Source organism: Lactuca serriola, chromosome 8 (assembly GCF_051521515.1).
Source record: "Lactuca serriola cultivar US96UC23 chromosome 8, Lser_US96UC23_V15, whole genome shotgun sequence".
Lineage (NCBI taxonomy): Eukaryota > Viridiplantae > Streptophyta > Magnoliopsida > Asterales > Asteraceae > Lactuca > Lactuca serriola.
This window is the reverse complement of record NC_136415.1, coordinates 278314314-278338863: the sequence shown is the minus strand read 5'-3', so window position 1 is coordinate 278338863 and position 24550 is coordinate 278314314. Positions and strand designations below refer to the sequence as shown.

Below are 24550 nucleotides of genomic sequence, written 5' to 3'. Positions count from 1 at the left end.
ACAATGCGTATCAAGGAAGGCCCTGTCATAAAGGACGACGACATGCATTTGCGTGTTGTAACCTTATGACACGCATGTTTATGACACGCAATGCATATCAAGGAAGCCCTTGTCAAGAAAGGCCATCTCATAAATGAAGATGTCACACATTTTTGTGTATCATAATTTTAAAAGTTAAAAAAAATATTATTTACAGATTTACTAATTTTCAAATTAAATTTGCATTTAATGTCTCATAACTAAAAATAAAATACCATATACAAAAAATACAATCCATTGCATAAAATTTATTGTCATACAAATAACAAAATTTATTTCATATTCATACATATGATTACATTATTCATTAAAAAACATATACCTACATCTTCCCCTAAAATGTTATTACATGATGTTGGCCACTTCATTGATGGATCACCAAGAGGAAAACCAACAACTGCCCTAAAATGTTCCATGATGTGCCCATACTCATGTCCTGTAACTTTAAACATTTAATAAAGTAAAATACCTCCTAAAAATAAAATTGCACAAGAAACAACACATCATAATGAGAAATTACTAACATGAATGGAAGAAGTACACTATAAATTTGTTTTACCAAGAGTGGCATGGACGATCAGGTGCTACAAAGTTTGTCCAAGCTACCAAACAAAGACTGCATGCAAACCAAAACATACATACACTATAAATTTAATTACCATACAAATCATATTCATACATACGAGTTTGTTTTACCTTTTTTTCCTCATATCTTTATAAGTTATAACCATGGTAAATCATATTTCTCTAACACAAAGAATGCAAAATTACCCTTATGTTTTTTCTCTAGCATGCCCTCGTTCCCTTTCTCTTTCTCTAGCATTTTCCTATTCATGTTCTTTCTCTCTTTCCTTCACATCTGAGAGAGAGAGAGAGAGTACAAATAATCAAATTTAGTCATATATAAGTTTGTTGCTGCCTGTAAATTTCAATAGCAAAAACCAGTAGTTTCCTTTTAGTTTTTATTATAAATAATAATGCAGAAGCACTGATTCAACACTCACCTGAAATGGTAGTAAATTCTCAAGAAGATGGTATTTATGAAGCAAGGAGAATGAAAATTTAGCAGCCCCAAATGATAGCATATAATTTGTCTCCATAATTGTCCTAGACTGAATAAAGAAACATTAGACTAAAAAGGTAAATTTAAACTATTTTATCAAATCGACACTCATGAAGTTCAAAATAGCACCGACCCTAATGTTGTAATAGATGATGTTCGTTTAAAAATCGCACTCTTGATTTTCTTTGACAATGATAATCCCAGTAAAAGTAATATTTTTCACCTGAACAGCAAAAGAGATTAAGATTTAATGATATGTTTTGTTAATAGTAAATAAAGTTAAAGCCAATTGTTCCAATAATAGCACTTGACATCAAAGCAAATTGAATTACCTGTTATTCCTTCACCTCCTAGTCTAGTCTTCATATCAAGTAATATACTAGCGATTCCATCCCAATTCATTTCTATCTTCATTGTTATTCCTTCACGTCCATATTCAATGATAGAAACTCCTAAACAAATAAACAAATAATAATCAAGATTCAAGAAAATGTGGAATCATCTTAAGCAAGCACAGAACATAACCAAAGAATTAAGAAACATGAAAACAAATGAAAGGATAAATGCAAATGGTAAAACAATCAATTAGCCTAACCTGTAAATTGCGGGGCCATTGTGCCAAGGGTAAACATGGAAAATGAAAAATAAGACAACACCATTAGTTTACATTGTTCAAGATTTGGCTCCACACTAGCCTTTATACGCTCTGATGCCACCTACAAGATAAACCAAAATCCAAAATCACATGATAAGCACATTACAACAATTATGGTGATGGTTAATAGATGTCACAACTAGGAATTTTGATGCCATGTAACTACAACACTTATTTCAATTATGAATCAACAATGTGAAAGAATGTATGATGCTTATCCAATAACAACAAAACTTCATCAACTACTTCATTCAAGCACTACAAATAGTCCACAAAGAATTGGAAACCCTTGAAATCCCGGTTTAAGTCCATTTTGGACTAGGATTTTCTTATTGGACCTAATGGACTAATAAGCTTCCAATTTAACTATCTTGAACATATAACTCTCAAATGGGCCCTAATTGGAGGCATATACATGAAACTTAATATTTTGGGCCTTATAAGCCTAAAATAAACTAGGTTAACTTTAATGGGCCTTATTGGGTCACAACCAATTTAAATTTAGCCCTAATAGGTCATAAAAATCATTCTTTGATTTATGTTGGGCCAAAAGTCATCTAATTAAATAATGATATGGGCTTAAGCATGCAAGGCCCAATTCTCTTCCTTTCTCCTCTCCATTCTCAGGCCCAACAACCCAAGAAGAAAGAGTTGACTTTTCATTTGCCACCTCACTATTACTTGTTGGGTTTCCATGCAAAGGTCTCATGCTTCCATACAACCATCAATTCATCTACTCTCTCTTCCCCTCTCTCTTCTTCTCTCGACCGAACACAACACAAACACACACATATTTCACTCAAAACTCTCTCAAGGAAACTCCCTCCACTCTTCATCAAGTTCTCGAAATTTAGGAGGTTTTTCAAGAAGATATTTCCACAAATTCATCATCTAAGGTAAGTTCATGCTTGGATCTATGATCTAGATTCTTTGTTTTATCAAAAACCCCTTCCTAATCTATACAAAATCATGATCACTCTCTTAGAAATCATCTAAGTTCGAGATTTACCAAGAGGACTTGCTAGGATCGAAATTTCTTCATCTCTTCCTTCAAAAACCAAAACCACAACTCAAGGTGAGCTTCATAGCCCTCTATTTTCGGTTTTTATGTGTTTTATGGGGGAGAATACAAGAAAATGTGTAGATCTATGTGTATGTGTATGCTATGTGTGATTTTATGCATGTATGTGTGTTTTTATGTGTTTTTATGATGAACATGTAACCAAAAAGGGGTGATACTCGAGATCTATGACATGAGAAAGGAAACAAACATGATCTAAGTGATTTTACACTAAACAAGTCAAGAATAATAACTTATAAGATTACGATGAACATAATTACAACATAAAACCCATTTTTGGGCTTAAATTGTCAAAAATACAAAACTTGGGTTAAAAATTGCCAAGTCACGGTTTCTTAAGGGCCAAAAGAGTCAAAACAATTTCCATAATTGTTTTTCTGAATAATAAAATTTTCAAAGGACTTGAAATGTAAATTTTTAGCTTAATGGGCTAATTTTGGGCCTTTTGGCCCAATAAGCCCAAAAGTGCGAAAAATGACAATTAAAGGGGCTGAAATGAAAATTTCTTCAAAACAGGGGATAAAAGGATAATAAAACTATTTCAAGGGTCAAAAATGCTTTTTATTTCCAAAAAGGATAAAAAATGTAAAGTTTTTGGATTTCGGGCCAAAACTATAAAAATTATGAAAAGTTGGGTTTTAACCGAAATTTTACTATTCTAAAAGCACTAAAACAGTTAGCAAAATAAATTTTGAGTTAAAACCATCATTTCAACAAATTTAAGATACCAAGGTGTCAAGAAAATATTTTAAGGGCTAAAAATGTCCTTTCTTTTATATAAAGGATTAAACTTGTATTTTTATAAAAAGGGAAGGTGTTGAAAAGGGTCAAACTTCTACTTTTTAACAAATTATTTCATTGAGTGAAAATACAAAAACCATGACTGCCGAAAAATCAAAAGACGAATACACGTTTAACTCCAAATATCATTACAAACGAATCGATCGGTCTCGAATTGATACCATTATAACAACCGTAAAAATCGAACCCTCCAATAGATATGCGAAACCTAAGATGAGTAATTATTCAAACTTTGGGTTTAGAAGTTTCAAATTATGCTTGTTGGACCTTGCAAGTCCATTAACATGATCTTTGGGACCAAAGGGATAACGCTTATATGTTATTGGGCCTCCTATGACCCAATTCCATATAAAAGGACTTTCAATAGCTTTTATGTGTCATTGGGCCCTAGTGGTCCATTGGTATTGCTAGTAAAGTCAAAGTAATCAAATGCAAGTTGGACCATCGTGTCTTTCGCATCCCGGACAGCCTAAGGTACTTACGATAGTAGTAGGACATAGTGCTCCTCTTCTCTTCGTTCGCTAAGGCTTATGAGTAATCAAAGTAGACGGAATTAGGGCGTTATTCAACAATAATCAAGGTGGTGTAATCAATATTCATTCGATGTGACGGTACAAAATCTGTAATCACGTATATCTTTCGAATCGAAAAACATCGGGTTTTCTGGGGAAAGATCAATACTATTCGTTCGGAAATTCTATAACTATAATACAAAACACCCTTTTTACATATATGTTTTGAAATCATTCATGCATCAACTTATGGATCTTCACACTTTGATAAACTAATGTCTTTTCAGAAAATATCGGATTTTCTAGGTTTTACAAACTATACAAATCATTTGATTCACAACTTTGCTTATGAACTCACCAACATTTCATATGTTGACATTTTTCCAAAGTAACTTGTATTGTCAGGTAGCAGGTAAGCCGAGGAATAAGTACCATGTGTGTTAGGGTGTTTTTGCTTTTGAAATCTATCAAACAATGTATGTATGGATTTAAAATATTAAAACAATGTACTTGATGTGAACAATTCCAGTTGTAATATATTGATGCATGGTGATGTTTATGTTATGATTCATGTATATTCATTGTGATGATATTCAATTAAAGTCACACGAACCCTCGGATGTTTCCACCGTCTGGTTCGGGGGTGTGACAGGTTGGTATCAGAGCTCTGTTTATAGTGAACTAGCATATCTAACCACACATTGATATGCAACTATAAACCAAAGAGGGAGTAACACAACTCTGAACAAAACAAATAAAACACAACGATAAAACATCTTTGCCTGTGTGAGTTAGGAAATAGAACATAATACCAAACCAAACAAGATAATGCTAGCATCTCGGCTAAGCCAGGACTGTTCATAGTTGTGTCAAGGAGTGGATGTAGCCTGATCAACTAAATTTCCTCCAAGGTACAACTATCACGTGTCCCGAGGAAATCGCGATGGTAGGAAAACCTAAAAACATACCCCTTTATCGCCAAGAAGAGAACATCAACTCAATCTATACTATAATTGAAGCGTCATAGGAGTAATGATAGTTATTCGCATACTTCCTCTCAGTCGACATGGAAGGAGAACACCAGGGCATCCAGTTTCATCAGGTCCTAGTAGCCCACGGGATGATCGAAGATGAGCCTGAGGGAGATCAATGGGGAGCAGACGATGTGGGGCCTGACGAGTACACGGACACTTACTACGAGTTCGATGAGGCCGAGTACGACATGGAGGAAGAACAAGACTCCGGCGAGGACTCTGCCACAACACCTGTCAGCGAGGCACAGCAGGCCATCCCGCCCCACCAATAAATCCCTCAAGGGAGAATCGATCCCCAGAAGCTGAGATTGCCGCCCTACAGCAACAGTTATTCGCCATGGAAGCACGAGCAGTGAGAGCTAAGCATGAGAGGGATGAAGTCATTGGAGAAATGACTGATATGGGCCAGTTGTTGGCACAACACTTCGGTGTATGACCTCGCTGCAGTCGTAGGACGCTCCATAGAGTGTTAGGAGTAGACTTAACCTACTAGTACTATGATCTATACTATGTAACACCAACTCTATGTTTAAGTGATTACACTACTCATAGAGCCGTTATGCTGCCAAACTTATACCACTTATGTATGCTCTTTCGATAAAAGTTTTCATGTATCAAAGTGCGGACAATATTAACGGAAAATTTTATGTGTTCTACTATGAAGTTGCAATCTGCTATGTGTTATATATCCATGATTGTATGCTAATTTGTGAAATTGCTTAAGTTAGTGCCACACACCTAGTTTATAGGATCACAATCTCACAAAAACCATAGACACTCAACATCTTTCCGTTCCATGACAGAAAGATGCCTCAACAACCAACTCGCGGTAACCCTGGGCCAACCCCACCCGAAGTTGACTCAGCTGCATTCCAAGTGGCTGTATCTGCTGTGGTCACCGCAGCAATGGCACAAATTCACCAAGGGAAAAATGGAGGAGTCAACGGACAAGGGGCTGGAAGTTCAAACAACGGGATCAATCAAGGACCTACCAAAACATACTCCTACAAAGATTTCACCAATGCCAAGCCGCGAACCTTTAATGGCACGGGTGGAGTGATAACCCTGAAAAGATGGATTGAGAAAGTGGAATCGGTGTTCGAAATATGTGAAAGCCCCGAGGAGGTGAAAGTGAAGTTTTCCGCGTGCACGTTCGTCGACCAGGCTCTCACCTGGTGGAATGGACACATAGAAGCCCTGACCCTCCCCGTAGCCAACGCTATGCCATGGATGGAGCTGAAAAAATGTTGATAGCTGAGTACTGCCCTCGTGGCGAAATCCAGAAAATGGAGCAAGAGCTGTGGGATCTCACCATCCGAAACTCTGATATAGATGCATACATATCAAGGTTTAGCGAGCTGTCATTACTGTGCCCTGGCATGATTACGTCTGAAGGGAAGAAAACCGAACGATTCATCTGGGGATTGACCTCCCCAATTCAAGGAAATGTAATCGCTGCAAAACCTGAAACCTTCGACAGTGCCAAGAGATTGGCCAAGAAACTGTACGACCACAACAACAAAAAGGGTGAGAAGCCAACGAAAATTGAAGGCAAGAAGGAGAATGACAACAAGAAAGGAAAGAATAACAAGAGAAAAGGACGACAAGGCTCGGAGTTGACAAAGAAGCAACAAACAGTGACAGTCAACGCTGCAACCACCCAAGTACCCTTCACACCACATGCTCTAGCCTCAGCTAATCCAAGCACTCCCAAGCAGTATTCTGGGAATCTCCCAAAGTGCAACAAGTGCAGTTACCATCATAATGGCGAATGCAAGGAAATGCAATGCACTAGTTGCAATCGGAAGGGTCACACGACAAGGTATTGCAGGACCTATCCTCCCCAGAACCAACCACAAGGAAACAACAACAACAACAACCACAACAACAACAACAACAACACGATCAATAGCGGCAATAACACAGGATCAAGCCCCACCTGCTATGGATGTGGAAAGACTGGGCATATCCGTCGAAACTGCCCCAACACCAACAACCCTGGGAATGGAGGAACAGGAAGGGTGCTAGCTATGGGTCAGGGAGAAGCGGTTCAGGATCCCGCTGTTGTTACCGGTACGTTTCTCCTAAACCACACTTATGCATGCATCCTATTTGATACCGAAGCAGAACGAAGTTTTGTGAGCAATAAATTCAAACACTTGTTAAGAAAACAACCCCAGAAGCTTAATGAAACCTTCACAGTGGAAATGGCTAATAGGAAGACAGAATCCACTGAGGAAATCTATATCGGATGTACCCTGACCTTAAATCATCACGTCTTTCAAATAAACTTAATGCCTGTTTCTCGTTAGGAGTTTTGATGTGATTATCGGCATGGATTGGTTAAGCCCCCACCATGCTGAAATTATGTGTCACAAGAAGGCGGTTCGCCTTCATCTCCCAAATCCCAAAACCCTAGTTATTTACGGAGACAAACCTAGCGCAAACCTTCATCTTATCCCGTGCATTAAGGCGCAAAAGTACCTACGAAAGAAGGACTTGACGTTCCTAGCTCATATAGTGGATAAATCCAAAGAAGAGACCAATATTCGAGACATCCCTATGGCTTGTGAGTTCCCGGATGTCTTTCCAGAGGATCTTACGGGGATACCACCAGAAAGAAAAGTCGAGTTCCGAATAGATCTAGTGCCAGGAGCCACTCCCATCGCTAAATTGCCTTACCGATTAGCACCTGCAGAGATGCAAGAGTTGTCCAGTCAACTCAGCGAGCTTTTGGATAAAGGATTCATCCGACCCAGTTTCTCACCATGGGGAGCTCCAGTTCTCTTTGTCAAGAAGAAGGACGGATCTTTTAAGATGTGCATTGATTACAGAGAACTAAATAAGCTCACCGTAAAAAATCGCTACCCACTCCCGCGAATCGATGATCTATTCGACTAGCTCCAAGGAGCAAACTATATCTCTAAAATAGATCTGCGATCCGGTTACCATCAACTCAAGGTCCAGGAAGAGGATATTATGACAACCCGAAATTTCTATTCTGTACAACATATCAAGTTAATAGAAGTCAGAACAGTTGCTGTTAATTTTCAGACTTTTTAGAATAAGTTTGAGTATTTTAGGATTTACACTTTAAGAGATATCAGGAGAGAGGATGCAATAGGGTTTATTGTGCAACACTGTTAATCCATAACTCCAAGAAATCAGAGTTTACTGCCTAAATAAAATATTTTCAGCCAAAAACCCTAAATTTGGGAGTATATATGTGACAATTTGTCATTATTTACACTTTTTCCCAAATCTCAAGATCCAAATCCATTTCTCTCTCAAGTATCATCCAAAATTTTTTCAAGATCTTCAATCTAGTAAGTGTTCTAGCCTTCTTAAGTGATTATATGACTTAATCTAGTGTTTTAATACACTTCTAACTGTAAAATCTTTCCAAACATTCCAAAAGGTTGATTCTTCAATTTTCACCAAGAACACACACTAGTGCTCTTGGACTTTTAGCTCATTTCAAGCTTCTATATAGTAAGTACTTCTATCCTAGAGTCTTATAAAGCTTATTACATTTCCTTACATCAAGAAATCGTCCCAAGAACACCAAGAACAAGGTGTTTACAGTCCAAGAAGTTCTTGGACCATAAACCCCAAATAAGGTGCCAAAGTGTGCCCTAGTCCTTCACAAGCCTTAGAAACATGTCTAAATCCTTTCATTGTTGAGCAAAGGACTTGAAAACCCCAAAATACCATAAACCATATGCGTTTACGGTAGTAAACACAAAGGAAAATGGTTTAGGAACCGTAAAATCGATTTAGGAGTGAAATGGTGTCCTAATCCCTTCCATAGACGCATACTTCAAGTAGAAAAGCTTCTAGGGACTTTTAAAGCTTCAAATCATCAAATGGTCAAAAGAGGAGGAGCTTACGGCCGTAAACTCAAGGGTTTAAGACCGTAAACTCATTTGTTGATGACCATAAAACTGTAAACTCTATGATGGAGTTTTCCTTGAACCCCAAGCACACTAGCCATGTCCTACAACACTTAGATGCAATCCTTGGGACTTATAACACTTATATTAGGTGTTTAGCATGTCCTAGGGTGTCTTAACTTTGTTTATTAGTTGTTTAGAGACTAAATGGATACATATATGTGATATTATATGATAACTAGGATCCTTGTGTGTGTTCAAGACTTCACTTGACACCTAGCAATCACGTTTCATCAGTTCATCTATACCACTCACTACAGGTGAGTTCATACCCCTTAATGAATGGTTTAAATGTTTTTAAATGCTTTTATGGGGGGGGGGGGGAATACAAGTTGAATTCTTATAGTTGTTATATCAATCACATGTGATTAATAACTACCAAACCAATAGTTTTCTTACTGTTCAAACTGTTTTACTTCAAACTGTTTTACAAAATCTTATACTTGTCAAATACTTTTACTTAAACTCTTTTATACTTATTGTCAAATGCATGCCTATGTATGTATAGTTATATACGTAATGCTTAAAGGGCTTAGGAAGGCTAGCTCGCTTTATCTCCTTTTCCTCGTTGGGATGTGGCTTTAAGGCATCGGTTATCCGTCCGAAGCTCGTCTATCTATTAGTTATATATTATGTATACGTATATAGACATAAAATTTCTTTCAACCAGTTCCATACCTTTGAGTAGCAAGGGTTTACAAACATGACCATACATTACTAGTAAGCTACCATATAGGTAGTTTAGGAAGATACTAAAACTGTTACTAGAACAATGAAACATACAATGAGTCAGTACAGCTAGTACACACAGTAAATTACTATACATGCTAGATAGAGAGAGAACACACATTACAGCTAGTACACACAGTACATTACAATACTATACAGAGAGAACATACAGGCTAGACAGAAGGAGAACATACAATACAGCTAGCATTCATTACATATACATTCATGCAGTTATGTCAACCATTAAACGAGTCATGGCACTTACTGCCATGACTGTTTTTGTATCCAGAATCTCCTTAATTAGGGAGCATATGAGTTTGCGTATAGATCTATAATGGATTGACTATCCTACACCTTGCTGCTCGCTACAGTGGGACTTGCAAGTCTACGGGTGCCAAATGTCATTTCTTACGGTGTCTTACATCGTCGTTTTACTATAGTCGGTAGCAGGATACAGGTCGATCACATGTTATTTTAAATATCATTTGTTTAAGGTAGTTAGTACAGTAGTAGTCACTTATTACAAATACTACAGTACTATGATATTTTCCCATTACATTCACCATTCACTTCGTGAATATTCACACGATGCACGGTAATGTAAAAACTATATTTTTGGTTAATGATAGTCAGAATTAGGAAAATACACACTCTTACAAGAGACACACACACAGATACTAGATGCCTTGGTAGAAGGCTACAATTAGTAGGAAACATAGGGTTTCTAGGAGAGTACAATACATCTTACAAACATTTTACAAATGCTTTCATACAAACACAAACACTAATATATTTAGGATCTCACCAGCTTTAAGCTGATACTCGCTTCCAAAATAACTTGTATTCTCAGGTCGTTAGTAGCCAGGTACAGGTGCCAGGTTTTGAGAAGATGGAGTTCGTTCAAGACTCGTCTTTTATTTTGATATGTATATTTTAGTGTCTATATAACTTAACAGAACACAATTGTATGAAATTATATTATTAATGCAATTGATGATGTTGCTGCTTGTTTACTACTATTCATTGTTGTGATACTGTACATGACGTCCTCCGCCGCATAATGTTTCCACCGTTCATGGTTTTGGGGTGTGACAGATATCCCCAAAACCGCTTTCCGAACTCGATATAGACATTATGAATTTGTAGTAATGCCCTTCGGTTTAACGAATGCCACGCCGCATTCATGGACCTAATGACTCGAATCTGCCGACCATTCCTCGAAAACGTTGTCATTATTTTCATTGACGACATTCTAGTTTACTCTCGAAGCAAAGAAGAGCATGGCCAACATCTTCGACAAATCCTGGAAACCCTGCAAACCGAAAAGCTATACGCGAAGCTATCCGAAGCGTGAACTTTTTGGGACATGTTGTTAGTCAGGAAGGAATTCATGTGGATCCTTCTAAAATCCAAGCCATCGAAGGATGGGCAATTCCGAAAACACCCATAGAAATTCGCCAATTTCTAGGTCTCGCAAGCTATTACAGGAGATTCATCCAGAACTTCTCTAAGACGACCAAACCGCTTACCATGCTTACACAAAAGGGTGTACCCTTTGAATGGACGAACAAGCAAGAAGCTGCATTTTGAATTCTGAAACAAGCACTCTGCAGTGCGCTGGTGCTATCATTACCAGAAGGAACAGAAGATTTTGTAGTATATTGCGATGCGTCGAATCAGGGCTTAGGTTGTGTACTCATGCAACATGGAAAGGTGATAGCTTATGCGTCCCGGCAACTAAAGACACACGAGGTGAATTACACCACTCATGATCTGGAACTGGGAGCAGTGGTCTTTGCCCTGAAGATTTGGAGGCACTACCTTTATGGCACTAAGTGCACCATCTTCATCGACCACAAGAGTCTCCAGCACATCTTGAATCAAAAAGAGCTAAACATGAGGCAACGAAGATGGGTCGAACTGCTAAACAACTACGAGTGTGAAATCAAGTACCACCCATGCAAGGCTAACGTGGTAGCTGATGCCGTGAGTCGGAAGGATTACTCAAATCATCGTGTGAAAACTCTCTCGATAACCATCCAATCCCACCTGACCTCGCAAATCAGAACAACCCAGTCAGATGCCATGAAGGCGGAAAACAGAACAAGCGAAGCGTTACGTGGAATGGAAAAGAATCTCGAAGTGAAAAAGGACGGGGCATATTATTTCATGAACCGTATTTGGGTTCCTAAACTTGGGGGATTCAGAGAGGTAGTCATGAATGAAGCCCACAAGACGCGATACTCCATCCATCCAGGTTCAGACAAATGTACGTGGATATTAAGCAACACTATTGGTGGCCCAACATGAAGCCAGAGATTGCCACCTATGTTAGCAAATGCCTTACTTGCACTAAAGAAAAGGTGGAATATCAGAAGCCCTCGGGACTATTACAGCAACCAGTAATTCCTGAGTGGAAATGGGAGAGGATCACTATGGACTTTGTGACCAAGCTACCTAAGTCATCAGATGGTTTGGACACGATCTGGGTAATAGTTGATAGATTAACGAAATACGCCCATTTCCTACCAATAAAAGAATCATACAAGATGGAGCGCCTGAAAAGAATCCACATCAAGGAAATCATGAGACTCCGTGGAGTACCCGTATCTATCATCTCAAATAGAGATAGTATATTTACTTCACGCTTTTGGCAATCGCTTCAGAAAGCTATGGGAACGTAACTTGACATGAGCACTGCCTACCACCCACAAACGGATGGTCAAAGCGAGCGAACCATCCAAAAGCTAGAAGATATGCTTCGCGCGTGTGTAATAGAATTTGGAAAGTCGTGGGATACCCACTTGCCTTTGATCGAGTTCTCATATAACAACAGTTATCACTCGAGTATCAAAGTTGCTCCTTTTGAAGCATTATACGGGCATAAATGTAGATCACCGTTGTGCTGGGCAGAGGTAGGAGACACTCGGCTAGCAAGAGGGAAAATGCCAAACAATGCCTTAACAGGACCGGAAATCGTATACGAGACGACCGAGAAGATAATTCAGATCAGGGCCCGACTGCGATCATCACGAGACAGACAAAAGAGCTACGCCAATAAACGACGAAAGCCCTTGGAATTCAGAGTCGAAGATAGGGTGTTACTAAAAGTCTCTCCTTGGAAAGGAGTGATTCATTTTGGGAAGCGGGACAAACTGAACCCTCGATACATTGGACCCTTCGAGATTCTTGCCTGAATCGGTCCAGTGGCTTATAGACTGCAGCTACCCGCTGAGCTAAGCAGTGTACACCCTGTGTTCCACGTTTCCAATTTGAAAAAGTGCTTATCCGACGAGACTCTCGTCATTCCATTAGAGGAAATCGAAATCAATGAGAATCTTCTGTTCATCGAGGAACCAGTTGAAATCATGGACAGAGAGGTGAAGCGTACCAAGCAGAGTCGCATTCCGATTGTGAAAGTTCGATGGAACGCGAGATGCGGACCAGATTCACATGGGAACGCGAAGATCAAATGAAACAGAAGTACCCTCATCTATTCTCGCATTCTCAAATCCAGCTTTCAAAAGAATTTCAGGACGAAATTCCCTCTAACGGGGGGATGATGTCACAACTAGGAAATTTGATGCCATGTATCTACAACGCTTATTTAAATTATGAATCAACAATGTGAAAGCATGTATGATTCTTATCCAATAACAAAAAAAATTCATCAAATACTTCATTCAAGCACTACAAATAGTCCACAAAGAATTGGAAACCCTTGAAATCCCGGTTTAAGTCCATTTTGGACTAGGATTTCCTTATTGGACCTAATGGACCAATAAGCTTCCAATTTAACTATCTTGAACATAGAACTCTCAAATGGGCCCTAATTGGACCCATATACATGAAACTTAATATTTTGGGCCTTATAAGCCTAAAATAAACTAGGTTAACTTTAATGGGCCTTATTGGGTCACAACCAATTTAAATTTAGCCCTAATAGGTCATAAAAATCATTCTTTGATTTATGTTGAGCCAAAAGTCATCTAATTAAATCATGATATGGGCTTAAGCATGCAAGGCCCAATTCTCTTCCTTTCTCCTCTCCATTCTCGGCCCAACAACCCAAGAAGAAAGAGTTGACTTTTCATTTGCCACCTCACTATTACTTGTTGGGTTTCCATGCAAAAGTCTCATGCTTCCATACAACCATCAATTCATCTACTCTCTCTTCCCTCTCTCTTCTTCTCTCGACCGAACACAATACAAACACACACATATTTCACTCAAAACTCTCTCAAGGAAACTCCCTCCACTCTTCATAAAGTTCTCGAAACTTAGGAGGTTTTTCAAGAAGATATTTCCACAAATTTATCATCTAAGGTAAGTTCATGCTTGGATCTATGATCTAGATTCTTTGTTTTATCAAAAACCACTTCCTAATCTATACAAAATCATGATCACTCTCTTAGAAATCATCTAAGTTCAAGATTTACCAAGAGGACTTGCTAGGATAGAAATTTCTTCATCTCTTCCTTCAAAAACCAAAACCACAACTCAAGGTGAGCTTCATACCCCTCTCTTTTCGGTTTTTATGTGTTTTATGGGGGAGAATACAAGAAAATGTGTAGATCTATGTGTATGTGTATGCTATGTGTGATTTTATGCATGTATGTGTGTTTTTATGTGTTTTTATGATGAACATGTAACCAAAAAGGGGTGATACTCGAGATCTATGACATGAGAAAGGAAACAAACATGATCTAAGTGATTTTACACTAAACAAGTCAAGAATAATAACTTATAAGATTACGATGAACATAATTACAACATAAAACCCATTTTTGGGCTTAAATTGTCAAAAATACAAAACTTGGGTTAAAAATTGCCAAGTCACGGTTTCTTAAGGGCCAAAAGAGTCAAAACAGTTTCCATAATTGTTTTTCTGAATAATAAAATTTTCAAAGGACTTGAAATGTAAATTTTTAGCTTAATGGGCTAATTTTGGGCCTTTTGGCCCAATAAGCCCAAAAGTGCGAAAAATGACAATTAAAGGGGCTGAAATGAAAATTTCTTCAAAACAGGGGATAAAAGGATAATAAAACTATTTCAAGGGTCAAAAATGCTTTTTATTTCCGAAACGGATAAAAAATGTAAAGTTTTTGGATTTCGGGCCAAAACTATAAAAATTGTGAAAAGTTGGGTTTTAACCGAAATTTTACTATTCTAAAAGCACTAAAATAGTTAACAAAATAAATTTTGAGTTAAAACCATCATTTCAACAAATTTAATATACAAAGGTGTCAAGAAAATGTTTTAAGGGCTAAAAATATCCTTTCTTTTATATAAAGGATTAAACTTGTATTTTTATAAAAAGGGAAGGTGTTGAAAATGGTTAAACTTCTACTTTTTAACAAATTATTTCATTGAGTCAAAAAACCACGACTGCCGAAAAATCAAAAGACGAATACACGTTTAACTCCAAATATCGTTACAAACGAATCGATCAGTCTCGAATCGATACCATTATAACAACCGTAAAAATCAAACCCTCCAATAGATATGTGAAACCTAAGATGAGTAATTATTCAAACTTTGGGCTTAGAAGTTTTAAATTATGCTTGTTGGACCTTGCAAGTCCATTAACATGATCTTTGGGCCCAAAGGGATAACGCTTATATGTTATTGGGCCTCCTATGACCCAATTCCATATAAAAGGACTTTCAATAGCTTTTATGTGTCATTGGGCCCTAGTGGTTCATTGGTATTGCTAGTAATGTCAAAGTAATCAAATGCGAGTTGGACCATCGTGTCTTTCGCATCCCCGACAGCCTAAGGTACTTACAATAGTAGTAGGACATAGTGCTCCTCTTCTCTTCGTTCGCTAAGGCTTATGAGTAATCAAAGTAGACGGAATTAGGGCGTTAGTCAACAGTAATCAAGGTGGTGTAATCAACATTCATTCGATGTGACGGTACAAAATTTGTAATCACATACATCTTTCGACATCGGAAAACATCGGGTTTTCCGGGGAAAAATCAATACTATTCGTTCAGAGATTCTATAACTATAATACAAAACACCCTTTTTACATATATGTTTTGAAATCATTCATGCATCAACTTATGGATCTTCACACTTTGATAAACTAATGTCTTTTCAGAAAATATCGGATTTTCTGGGTTTTACAAACTATACAAATCATTTTATTCACAACTTTGCTTATGAACTCAGCAACATTTCATATGTTGACGTTTTTCCAAAATAACTTGTATTCTCAGGTAGCAGGTAGGCCGAGGAATAAGTACCATGTGTGTTAGGGTGTTTTTGCTTTTGAAATCTATCAAACAATGTATGTATGGATTTGAAATGTTAAAACAATGTACTTGATGTGAACAATTACAATTGTAATATATTGATGCATGGTGATGTTTATGTTATGATTCATGTATATTCATTGTGATGATATTCAATTAAAGTCACGCGAGCCCTCGGACGTTTCTGCCGTCTGGTTCGGGGGTGTGACAATAGAGGGGTTTAAAAGTTAAAACTTACCTCATCAACATATTTGTATAAGCTAACTTGAATCAAACCAAATTGCTTCTAAGATGTTTATGGACCGATTATGGATCGCAAACCCAACCCTAATTCCACGTTTCAAACATAAATAAAAGAAATTAAAAAATAGACTTATAACACACTAGATGTACCTACACCTATTGATTCTGCCAAGTGGGCAAAGAATGAAATAGGGCAACATGAGACTGAACAAGATGTGAATTCACATTTTGAGGTAACCCTTGATAGTGTAGAGTATATGGATGTAGATGTGCCAGCTATCAAGGTGAAAAGAAAGCTGGCATTCCATGCATTCACTGAGGAGAAACTTGAACAACAGGTAGATTTTTATTCTGAAATGAAATTGATTATTTTAAGAAAATGAATTTCTATATACATATAGATAAATAAAAGATACCAACATCTACATGTGAAGAGACAACTTCTGCATCCCCATTTTGGACACCCCTAGAATCGCCAGCAGGGTTGTTTCCTCCTCTACCCTCCAGCTGTCTTCCATTGTTATGCATTCCCATACTTAAACCTGTTAAATGATTGTTCCCCATGATTAAACCAGTCACTACATTCCCATGGTGATAAACTGTTGGACTTTCATGAGGGCCTGGCCCCATCCATACTGAATCACCCCCATCCATACTGAATCACCATTCTTATAGCTATCTGTTTTTAAGTAGAGTAGAATGCCATATATTATCAAACTATTTAGTTAACAGATATAATGTAGTAAAAGACCAAAAAAAGGGCATAAAACTTTACCTCTTGTGTCTGTTTCAATTCAGATAAAGAAAGAATATTTTCTTCTACAAATGGAAGCAACATCTGGGATGTAACATTGGACCCAAAGCAAAACACAAGCTTCTTTTCAAGATATGATCTGGACTCAACATTTCCAAACCTGGAACCTTCCGTTTTAGCCTTTGTAATTCCCTGAATCAAAACCACAACTCTTTACTCTTTACTAACAAACAAATACAAAAAAGTAAATGCGTACAAGAATTAAAAATAAATAAAATGCATACCTCCCAAGAAAAAGGCTCTAACCATAAGTTATCAACCACATCATAGTTTGGTAAAAGAGCAACTACAAGTCCACGGCCTGCAAACCAAACAGCATGAGGAAACTTTGTCTCTCTTGTCCACTAAAATAGAAAAATCCATATAACTAACATTCAAACTGACTAATAGAACTAGCAAATAGCAATATACTTACATCAATGGAAGGGGTTAGATACTCAATCCAATTGCTTATCTGACCATATGGCTACATTAAGTCAACCACATTTTGCAAATCCTCCTTGGTCAATGTTAACCCGAGATGATTAACCACCATTTTGCCCATTGTCTTTGCGAGTTTTGTCTTCCTTAACCATGTGGGAATACTACCACTGAAAGTCTGTGAAAAAGTCAGCACAAAGAGAAAAAGTATGCACATAAATGATTAAAGCTGGAATATTTTCATACTGCAATCAAGCTAGTATAGCTCATTAGTTCATCTGTGTCTAGGGATGCAAATTGGACCCGACCCTAACGGGTCAGGGATTCCCCGTCTTGACGGGTAGCGGAGCGGGGATGGATATTATATTACATACCCGAAGCGGGTACGGGGTGGGTACGGGTATGGCAATATCCACCCGTATAATACCCGGATATATATATATATATATATATATATAGGGCTTAGGGAATTTGTGGCTGTTATGTACCTAGTATTAGGTATAGAACCATTAAAAACTACATAGTTTTAACAAAATACGATCAAATGTCTCTACCATCTTTCTTGTATTCTCTATTAGCCTAGATGATAGGCTTTGTACATATTTTTATGATGTTTTAAATTTTTAATTTTGCAACACAAACCATGTATAAGAATACATTATCAACTACCTATAAATCTTCATATTCAAATTTAAAATAAAAATTATAGTGAATGATTGAAATTATTCATTAAAAATACAATAAACTTCTTCCAATAACACATCAAAAAGAACCATGCAAGTATACATATGGTTTGTGTCAAAGAAAATTTATGAAACCTACTAGATATCTAATATAAAAAACACATTCGAAATACATAGATGTTGGGGATAAATTATGAAATCAGAAATAATATGATCTCAAAAGCAATAGGAAGAAACTAAAAATGTCAAAAATTGTGTATATTTAATCAAAATGAAGTCAATTTTGATGGTTCTATACCTAATATTACATACATGACAACCACATATTTACTTTTCCCATATATATATATATATATATATATATATATATATATATATATATATATATATATATATATAAAGCATTGAGGGTGACCCTGTTTGTTTTTTTATTATACGGCTGATGTGGGATGAAGTTATTGAGTCTCACTCCCTTCGTTAAATCTTTATGGGAAAATGACTCTTGAGGGTAATTAACTTTTGCGTTTGTACTCATTTGGTCCCTTTTTTTGTATTGAATATACCATCGAACTTGTTGTTGGTGTTTACCATAGCCCTTTTGACCGGCTTTTGATCTGTGATAGCCGGTCAAAGGGTTATGGTGAACACAAACAACAAGTTCGATGGTATATTGAGTACAAAAAAAGGAAATGGACCAAATGAGAACAAACGCAACAGTTGGTTACCCTCCTGATTCATTTTCCCTTTACTTATTTACAACAAATCCCACATCATCTCCTACTGATATTAATGACTTTATGAGATTCATTCTTGCTTCTCTTCAAAACATAACCTACGAAAGGACATTATTCATGCATGTACAACTTTGTAATGCACTTAAGTATTTATTAGGGGAATCTTGACTAAGCAGGCGCATTTCATTACTACATTTACATTTCCAATCAAATGATTTATCGTATCATGGATTCTAGACAAGTCTACAAATGAGTGGAATCACAAGTGCTATGATTTTTGAGTTTACTTAGCTTTAAAATCGAACTCATGAGATAAGATACAAGATCAATATGTACAATATTATAGTGATGTGTCTACAAAAGCAGCATGATATTATACATATTGATGTTGTATCTTATCCCATGAGTTCGATCTTAAAGCTAAGTAAACTCAAAAATCACAGCACTTGTGATTCCACTTGTTTGTAGACTTGTCTAGAATCCATGATACGATAAATCATTTGATTGCAAATGTAAATGTAGTCATGAAATGCGCCTACTTAGTCAAGTTTCCCCTAATAAATATTCAAGTGCATTACAAAGTTGTACATGCATAAATAATGTCCTTTCGTGAGTTATGTTTTGAAGAGAAGCAAGAATGAATCTCATAAAGTCATTAATAACAGTAGGAGATGATGTGGGATTTGTTGTAAATGAGTAAAGGGAAAATGAATCAGGAGGGTAACCAACTGTTGCGTTTGTTCTCATTTGGTCCCTTTCCTTTTTTTTTGTACTCAATATACCATCGAACTTGTTGTTTGTGTTCACCATAACCCTTTGACCGACTATCACAGGTCAAAAGCCGGTCAAAAGGGCTATAGTAAACACCAACAACAAGTTCGATGGTATATTGAATACAAAAAAAGGGACCAAATGAGTACAACACAAAAGTTAATTACCCTCAAGAGTCATTTTCCCAATCTTTATCTCGTTTTTGACTTTTAATATGATTTTGGCACTGTATATCTTGTTTAATAGCAACGATTTGACTTTCCATTTATTTAGTATTTTTTTTCCACCAAACATACTTATTTCTTATTTAATAGTTAGCAACAACTTGATTTAATATTTATTTTATATTTGTAGTATATTGTAGTTTCAATGAAACAAATAAAAACTAAAATGTGTGTTTTCATAGTATTTAATATTATAAACAAATAAAGACTAAAATTAATCCACAAATTTCCACCATCCCATATTTGAATTTATAATGTTGTTCCAAAAATTAGTTGTATTCTTTAATGTGTGTCTAGCTCGTCTATTAATTATATGGAACAAACTTAAATGAACTAATTTAGTAATTTGATTAGTAGTCTTAATGCATACAAGTCGTTTGTTACACGTTTGAAGCCTTATCTTTATTCAACAAAACTAGTTGTGAGACCCGTATAATATACGGTTTGATTAAAACAAAATGTTAAGTACGAACGATTAAATAGAATTTTTATTTGAATTTGAAATTGAAATAAGTGAAAATTATGAGAAAAAAATTGCAAAGAATAAATTAATTAAAATTATGAGTTTAGTGTGTACTAAACGGGTTAATTATAACAAAATATTAAACATAAAGGTTTAAACTATAAATTTATTTGGAATTGAATTTTAAATTTAAAATTTGATAATCATTATGGTAGGTTTAATTTATAGAAAGTAAATCAATGATATATTGAAAATGAAAATTAAAGTAATGACAAGTGGAAAATAAATATATTTCAAATTATGACAAAATGACATGTGGCTAATCTTATGAGAGAATGACATGTGGCTAATCTTATGAGAGAAGGACATGTGGCAAAGTCATTTTCATTTATTAGAGTAGATTTTGAGTTAAAAAGGTAATGGATATTTGTCCCACATCGTTTGAGTAGATAAGTGAAGTGAGGGAGATACAAGTATATCAGACAAAGTACTTACAGTGATTGATAGTTGTATTTGTATTTTAATCCCACATTGCTTGTTGACACAAATAGATGCGAATGAGCTTTATAAATTAAATAGACTCTTAATATTTTGAGCTAATATTGAGTTGATCAATGGCTTAGTTTAGAGCCATAAGAACGGTTACCCGTACCCGGTAGATTTTTTTTACCCAAACCCGTCGGGGATGGGGATGGGTATGGAGGGTATGGAGGGTACGGGTATGGATGTTGTAGTCCCCCTGAATATCTGTCCTCGTTTGCATCCCTATCTTCCAAGGACATGGGAACAAGTTTGACTTCAACAGGACGTAAGAAAGCCATTTTTTCAGCCACCTGAACACAAAAGGTAGTGAGGTATTAGAAGAAAAAAGAATGATGTCATTGAACGTGAGTTTATTATACCTTCTGGAAGTCAACAAAGCCAATGATTTCAGGGTCCATGGTTTCTTTTGCAGCTATTTGAAGTATTTTTTTCCCTTTCAGTTTGTGTTGGTCTTTGAAGATTGAATATTCTGCCATTCGACCAGGATGATGTAAAGCTTCATCAATTTGTTTCATGTTGTAGCCATTAAAACAACCCCATCTTGTTTCTCAAACCTGCATGAATTGATCAGAAGGGGAATTCTTGATTGGAATCAGAAATTAATTAAGTTCCACAAGAAGTTAGAGAGTTACCTATCAAGTTCCACAAGTAGCTGATTAATAAAAGCCTCATGATCCTATTTCATAGTATGTATAAACTTGCCACGCACACCAGCAAACCGGTCAAAATCCTCCACAAATATGATCACATGTGCCTACAAATAGATTCATATTGGTCCAAATATTCATAAAAGGCATAAAAGAAACAATGAACACAAAAAGTATTACCAGATCTCGTGCAATTTGGAAGAGTTCTCTAACATTGGATGCACTGTGCCCGACCCATAAACTAGCCCCCAATTGTTGGGCCTTCACCTCAACAACTGGAACCTTAGCCTCTGCAGTTATAGCCAAAGCCAGTGCAGTCTTACATGTTCCCCTCTCACCTACAATCAAAACTCCATGCAATTCAACCACATAACAACATTTTCTATAATAAACCAGTATATATATAATAATTTACAGAAATAGAAAAATAACATACATATTACATATTACATACCGTAGGGGCACGAGCACCCATTTCTTGAAAGGCACAAGGGTTTTGTAAAAATGCCACAACTTCATTTATTTCTTCCTTCATGAACTCGACACTTGCAAAGTCTTTTAAACGTATAGGAGGATTTTTCACTCTCTACATAACATGAAAGAAAGTGTCATGTCATGTGAATAAATAAGAGAAAAGAAAGTATCATCATCATAGTACATAGTACATAATCAGTAATCTTAAGCACATAATCAGTAATCTTAAGCACCAAAAACATACATATATACATAGTACATATACTGATATACATACATGCATAAGAACATTATAAAATATTTACCTGTCAGTGTCTTTCTGCTTCATATGCGGAATAAAATTCTCAACCAGGTTGATGCTTTACCTCTCTATAAAACAAAGTTCCCTAACACCAATGCTCAAGGTCATGGTCTCTCTCCTGAACATTTGATCATCAATCTCATATGTTTCCTCTGAAGTCTCCATAAACTCCTTCTCTTTGTAGCTAATAGTCTCATCCAACTCCGCCAGCACCTGCTCCTTAGTCATCTTTTTCCCACCTCTTTCCAGAACCCTATCTTTCTCTCTCTTATACTTCATCATGGAATCAAGAATGTCCCCTGACTTTCTATTCAATTCCATTTTCTTTCCCCTCAAAACACTTGACTCTGCATAAAGTCGATTCATAATCTCATCTTGCAATTCTTTTTTCTTCAATTTCACATCCTTTAATGTCGCTTCCACATTCTCCAAGTCCCCATTACCTGACCTAACTTCCTCTATAATCTAAACTAGCCTAGAAACAGTCTCAATTAACCTCCTTGTATAATCAGAAAACTCATGATCTTTCCAGTTGTTCACTCCTTGCTTACTTTTGATTTTCGTCGTCTTCAACGCCTCACTAGTCACTAGGGCGGCAATTTGTAGGTGGTTGGTGAAACCCTCGACTTAGACATAACCCAATTACGATCCAGAAAACCATAAAAACAATCGGCTTTAAAGAAGGTAGAAAATGAAGGGAGATCTAGAGGAGAGAATTGAGAGAAAACGAGAGAAACCTCGTACGTACTGTGCTGAGAGAAAACGAGAGAAACGGAATCTTGGAAGAAAATAAAACCCTAGAACGTGCTAGAGAGAATGGAGGTGGTGATGGCTTAGGGTTTACAGAGAGACAGGAGGTACAGAATGAAGGGAGATCTAGAGGAGAGAGTGTCGGAGAAGGAGAGTCATTGTGTAACAACCCGAAATTTCATGTCACTTCTTGTACCACAACTTGTAATCCCATCCGATCAATCAGACGTCATTTTCAATTTCGTTTCCAATTTCCCCATTTTGTTAAGTCATTAATTTATATTGACCTAAAAAGACTTAATGGGTGTCTTAATACGTTTAGAAATCATTTTAGCACCCCACTTTAGTGATTGGAATATTTCTAGAAATTACCGTATCGGGTTACGGTAACTCAATCGGGTACGACCAAAAGCCTCACTTAACGTCGGTATCGGGTAGAATTCCGTCGTGTCCAATTCCCGAACACTATATAAAGTGTTTTAAGACTTCATTTGAAGCCTTTGGCCAATTTCTCAATAAACTTTCACAACCTCTCTCCTCAAGCTAGATTTAAGGTCAAAATCTCAAGTTTAAGGCTTCAAATCTTTAAGGTAACCTCCCTAGCATGTTATTCAACATCTTTAGCCTTCAAATTGATGAGTTAATTGAGTTTTGGGATCAAGAACATGAGTTTACAGCCAAGGAGCAAGCTTGGGCCGTAAACTCCATTAAGAGGGGTTTTTAAGCCAAATTACCCTTCCAAATCAAAGTTGGGACTTAGATATGACTATAAGGCTTGCAAATCTAGACTTAAAACAATTAAAACATGAATTATGAGGGACAAAAGAGAGTTTACGGCCAAGGTATGTTCTTGGGCCGTAAACTCCTCTTAATTGGGGATTTAGAGCCTTTAAACTTGTCTAAATACCTTGAAACTCAACCAATGGCCTTGTGGTAAAATCTAGATGCATCTAAAAATAGTTTAAGGATTTGAAACATATCAAAATTATCATTTACAAGAGTTTACGGCCTAGGAGCATACGTTTGGCCGTAAACTCATAAAACCATGTTAATGATGCATCAAATACACTCAAAGGGCTTGTATAAATTTCTAGAATCACATGTGACTGTTTTAAGCATCAAAAACTATCTTTTTCATGGGTAAAGGAGAGTTTACGGCCTTAGAACATACCTCTAGGCCGTAAACTCCAATAAGTGTGTTAAATGGTAACCTAAATTCATAACAAAGCTTAGAAAATTAGTTAGAATCACATGTGATTGTCCGATAAAGCTCAAATCAATTTTTCCTTGGCCATGGGTGAGTTTACGGCCGTAAAATCTTATGGGGTGGCCGTAAACTCCCTTTTAAATGTTGTA

At 36.6% G+C, this 24550-nt stretch overlaps 1 pseudogene; it reads right to left on the bottom strand.

The window, feature by feature from the left end:
• Window positions 1-892: 892 nt before the first annotated feature.
• Window positions 893-23408, bottom strand: LOC145068119 (uncharacterized; annotated as a pseudogene).
• Between the last annotated feature and the right edge of the window lie 1142 nt (window positions 23409-24550).